The following is a 5,590-nucleotide window of genomic DNA, read 5'->3' on the forward strand; positions in this document are numbered from 1 at the left end:
CCCCCCCCCCTTACACAGATAACCCCCCCTTGCACGGATAACCCCCTTCTTTGCATGGATATCCCCCCCCCCCTTACACAGATACCCCCCCCCTTGCACGGATAACCCCCCCCCTTGCACAGATATCCCCCCCCTTTGCACCGATAACCGCCCCCTTGCACAAATAACCCCCCCTATATGTCCACCACCCCCCCCCCACCCCGCATGGGCAACCCTCCCCAGCGTGGGGAACCCCCATCCCTTTGCTGCACGGACAAAGTTACCTGGCGCTAGCAAATCCCCCCCCCCCGCCCCGTGCTTTACACACTCGCCCCCCCTTGGCCTTGCACACCCCTCGGTGTGCCGGACGAGCCTTCGACTGGGGAGGAACTTTCCTTGGAGCAGCGCGGACCTTGTCTGGCAGCAATGCAGCAACCGAGAGCCGAGCTGCAAAGTCTCCAACTTACACGGCACCCCTAAAATAGTCCTGATTTCATCCCTGAAAGGATTTCCTGGCTTTGTGTGTCTTAACTAGCCTTGGCCATTTTTGTAGAATAACCCTATTATTCACAGCTCCGAGGGTACAATCTGCTAAAGTCACTTAATAAAAAAAAAAAAAGAAAAAAAAAAAAAAAAAAGAAAAACCTTCAAAGGGCGTGAGAAATAAAGGCAAACAAACAATTGTCTGTAGCTCTCGGCTCCCCTTGATCGCGGATACCCGCTTCATTAACAGCAGAAGCATTATATTCTTAAAACTGGAAGCCTCAAGATGCGTGATAACACTGCAAAATTAATTTGGAGGGGTCTGGGGCGGGGGGGGGGGGGAAGCAAGCAGATCTGCAGGTTAATTACTATTTTTTTACAGCAAAGTGCGACTTTAACTCACACAACTTAACGAGTGGCATGGTTATCCCTCCGAATTCACTGCTCTAAATCAACTCGAGCAGGTATTTAAAGACACAGAGGGCTGCAGCCCCAGTGTATTGAGCAGAGAGGGGGGGGGGGGGGGAAGAAAAAAAAGAAAAAAACCCTCAGATAGTGATTTTCAGTTTCAAGTCAGGGAGCCTCAGACCTGCGCCGGTGACAACGCGGCTCCGTACGCTCCGCGTTTGAACCTCCCGGCAGCGGTTCTGCTTTCTCGGTTACCTCCTGGTGACCCCTCCGAAGGAGCCCGCCGATTCCCAGCGGTCTGGAGACCACAGGTTGGAAACCACTGGTTTTGCATAAACTTCTGTTATTCGGCACCGGCTTAGGTTGCGAGGGTTCCTCTTAGCAAATTGTCGAAGGATGATGTGTACTGCATAAATTAAAACATCATGTCCCCTTGCCATGTGAAAGCATTATTAAAAGAAGCATAATAAGGGATTTCCACCATGTTATCAAGCGTACAAAGAAAACTCCGAATGGGAGGGATGGCTGTCATCGGGGTAGAACAAGCTGGGATTTTGGAGAGGCTTGAGAAGCGCTTTGAATAGCCCGTCAGTTGGACAAGGATCAGCGCTGACAATAGCCGGTCTATACGTGGTATGGCCTGTTAACATACAGCCGCAATCGTTAGAGGCCTCATCCTGACGACGGGGCTCTTCAGGGCCCCGAGCGACGTTCGTGGCTTTGGGAGAGCCGCCGTGGCTGCTCGCCTGCCCTGGGGGCTGGCTTCGCCCCGCTGGGATTCAGAAGCCCCCCGAAATCACCGCGGGGGTCAGTCCTGATCCCCTTTCCGTCAAGACCTTAGAGCCATACGCTGCTATGACTCGCGCCTCCAAAACTATCTAGAGGCTTAAATGCCATCACGGTTGATGGGAATCGATGCCCAGATGTTTCTGTGGCATCCCACAACCCACTAGGGAATCGGCTACAAATCCCAGCAGAAATCCCGCCGAGGAGCCGCGGGTTAGTGCCGTGCCTAACCCGGTCCCGCCGTCCTTCGTGAAATTTAGATTCTGAAGATACTCAAAAGGAGAGCAGTCCGTAAGACTCTCTCCAGGGAAGAGATCGCTTTATTATTCCACGCGTACACGGAGAACTGAGCATAACGGGGTTTTCCTCCTCAGCCCGAAGGCTCCAAACCCTGGTGCGATACCAGTAAACACCACGGCCGTGCGAACGCTGTGTTACCCTTCAACAGGAGGGCAGGTAGGCAGAAGCTTAACCTCCAGGCTCCAAATTTCAGGGAGTAGCTGAAACAAGCAGACGACTACGTTTGATGGAAATTCCCACCTTACACCACCGAATACGTGTGAATAATAACGTTTTTGCATGCAGTATTTCCTGCCCGTCACCGTGATTCCCAGCAGGAGAGCAGGGGAGGACGAAGAGGTGCCGCGGTCCCCACTGACAGATGAGGGCGGCCGCACCGGGATTCGGGATCGGGGCCGTAGGTGCATGGCCAAAGCCACGTACACGTGGGGATGGGCATTAAAGCAGCTCTGCTAAGGGCGAGTGGGAATAACGGGACTGAAAATTGGTCAATCCTATCCCTTTCTCTGTGAAATCTACTTAACCGTGAGTTACTGGAGGCACTACTGGCACGGCCGTACGTGGGGTGCTGGCTCCGGTGCTGAGCGTATCACAGAAATGCCTGCAGACTTGTAAGGCGTTGCTACAGGGTGCCGAGTCTATTGCAAGACGCATTTGCGGAGGAAATAACTCCCCAGCAAAAGCGTGCAGACTACAGAGAGGAAGCAAACAGGACGGAGAGAGGCGCGATAGGCAGCGTTCCCCCCCTTTTGTTTTGCTGTAGATCTTCTAATGGGGAGCCAAATAAATGGTAATACTATTTTAACGCAAATACCCCTTCCCAAGCAGAATTCAGCTGAAAAACCGAAATACCGCAAAGTGAAAGTTCCCTGCGAAAGCGAATGCAGTTTAATAAGCTCGCTGTGATTTACTGATCGGTTTGGCCCAGCTCTGCGGCAGAGCCGGGTTACGCCGTGTGCCGGCGTGCGCCCGAGTGTCCCTGTCCACCGCGTCGATGCTGGATAAACCCCCCGTTCGCAACCCCGAAAGGAGGCGAGTATGTACAGTCGCCCTCAGATATATTTTATTTGTACGCAGTCCCGCGGTGTTATCGCTGCTGGAAGCCGACGGACACCTCTCACAACGGTACCAAATCATTTTCCAGCGATACCGAATGATTACAGCGTACGGTACTGATATTGCTGTCGTCCTAAATCCAGTGCTTTATCGGGCAGTTTGGCATAAACACTTTGGACCTAATCTTGCATGCCTCGATGAAAGTTTTGCTTGAATAAAGTTTGCGCAAGAGTGGTATAAACATGGTGTGGCAAACAATGTTTATATGCCCGTACACACGCGCGCGCGCACACACGCTATTTATTTTAGTATATTATATATCTAGGCATTGTCGTATTTATGCAATATGTTTCTCAAAAGGAAAGCGTGTCTTTGGTTGCTCTTTTTCATGTGAGAACATTTTACGTTCAGGGTTGGCTCGTAATATAAAAGCTGAGGTGCAATACATGGTGTGAAAAATAAAGCTTAAGGATTGCTAATTGGACTTTGTACAGATTCAGGTAACGAGAAACTGAGGTAGTTAGGAGCAGCAGTGGTGTTTTAGCCCTAGTTAACTGCCCTTTGCTGCACGCGTTTCTCTGTGGTCTGTAACTTCCAAAATGAGATGTGCATTATTTCCCCCAATAAATAAATAAATAAATAAAATCAAACCAGCAATCTGTTTAAGTACCAAGTCATTTTTCACATTTCTCATCTATGCTAAGGTTCTGGGAAGAAAATAAATAAATAAGTAAATCTGAGTGGCCTTTGCAGACAAAAACTCAGACGGCTTCGTACCTGGGTTAGAGACTGGCAAGGAGGGCGCAGTAACAGGTGCAGGTTTATTACCGCTTTTCTGGCACTGCGTGTGCCGCACATAATTCATTTGCGAACCTCTTCCGCAACTATTTTTTCAAAATAGCGTAAGCCCTGCTGACCCAGAGCACAGACGAGGTCTGATTGCTCTCCTCACGGACACAGAGTAGCAAAGTTTTCCGTCACAAGTTTTGCTCACTCTGCCTCACCTCTTTTCTGCTATAAAAATTACCCTTTTCAGCCCTAAATTAGGTATTCTTTAAAAGGTGGTAAGGTCTATATTCTTCATAAGAAGGACAGGCACTGCCTGGTACAGCTATTTTAGAAAAGCCACTTTTATCCCATAAACCTTGAACTAAATTCAATTTTAGGGGATAAAAAGTAATACTCTTCCGTAGCGATTAGTAACTTTTTACTTTCCTACCTTTTCTAATTTTATAGACAACTTCATAACGTGCAAGGAGTGAGTCATAAAAGTCGTGTGTATCTATCTCATGTGCAAAGGTTGGTTGTACGAACTGAAATCTGCACAAGAGCCAATGCTTCTGCCTAAAAGATGTCGTAAAAAATCACGGAGTGAAGCGTACCCAGTCCGGTTTGCTTGCTCTGCCTTTCCCAGTGCCTACGGCTCCTTTGGAACAGCGAAAGAAATGTGTTAGTCTCAGCACCTGAATTTTTTTTTTTTTTTTTTTTTTTTGAAGTCTTTATTACTGTAATTCACTGACCTGCCGCATTGTAAGCCCTGGCAATATAGATCCCTGCGATGGGCACCCTGCGCTGGTACTGGATCTCTCTGAAGAGGCTGCTTTGTTTTTCCAGAAGAGAAGTTTTTCTTTAAAAAAAAAAAAAAAAAAAAGTGTAATCCGTGTGGGCTGCCTGTCACAATCACTGCTCTCCTCTCTCAGCAGCAGGGAGAAGGTGAGACCATCCTCTGCTCACCCGACTGTTGTGTTAACTTCTATACTGGGCTGGGATGATTTCCATAGGGCAACCCCCGGAACAGCCAGGCGCGATGCACAGGTGGCCCTTACAAAGGGACACGCTCAAGCTACGGTTTTATTTGGATTCCTGGAAAAACACATAAATCACGACACCGCCCCACGTATGTATGCCCGACCCCTTCGTTAACTTCTTGGATGAAAAGGTTATTTCTGAGCCTATGGAGCAGGTGTACGTAGTACGGTCGTGAAGCTCGCGGGCAGAGACACACAGACTATATTATTCCTCCCTCAGAAAACTGAAAAGCCGAGCCCGGAGATCCCCCACCCCAGCTCCCCCCTCCTCCAGGAGGAAATAAGCATTTCCTTACAGATATTCTTTTTTTTTTTTTTTTTTTTTTATCCTCTTCAGCTTCAGATTGTCACTAAATATAGAAACTCTTGTAGCCATACAAAACGTGCATCGCCCCACAGCTGCTCATTTGCAATTTGCTCCGCACTTAAAAATCTCTTAATGCTACAAATAAACTTTGGGAAAGTTACATCCCAATAAACAATGAGGTGTTGTTTAAAATTACATGTGCTACTGTATTATTAGGTCTCTACCGACACTACAATTATCTTTTGAAGCTGGCAATAACGTATTAGCTGTTCAGTCAGACGCAGAAATAGACTGGTGTATAAGCCCTCTGCCATTTTTATGAATGGAAAATATTTTAAAAGATTGTTTCCACTTTCTTCTTTGTCCTCTCCCCAGAAGGAGCCCCCTCGCCGAGACTTTTTCCCCACGTCGCTTTAATATTCATATATATCATCCATACATTGCGATACATGATTAACTGCCC

Source organism: Accipiter gentilis, chromosome 8 (assembly GCF_929443795.1).
Source record: "Accipiter gentilis chromosome 8, bAccGen1.1, whole genome shotgun sequence".
NCBI lineage: Eukaryota > Metazoa > Chordata > Aves > Accipitriformes > Accipitridae > Astur > Astur gentilis.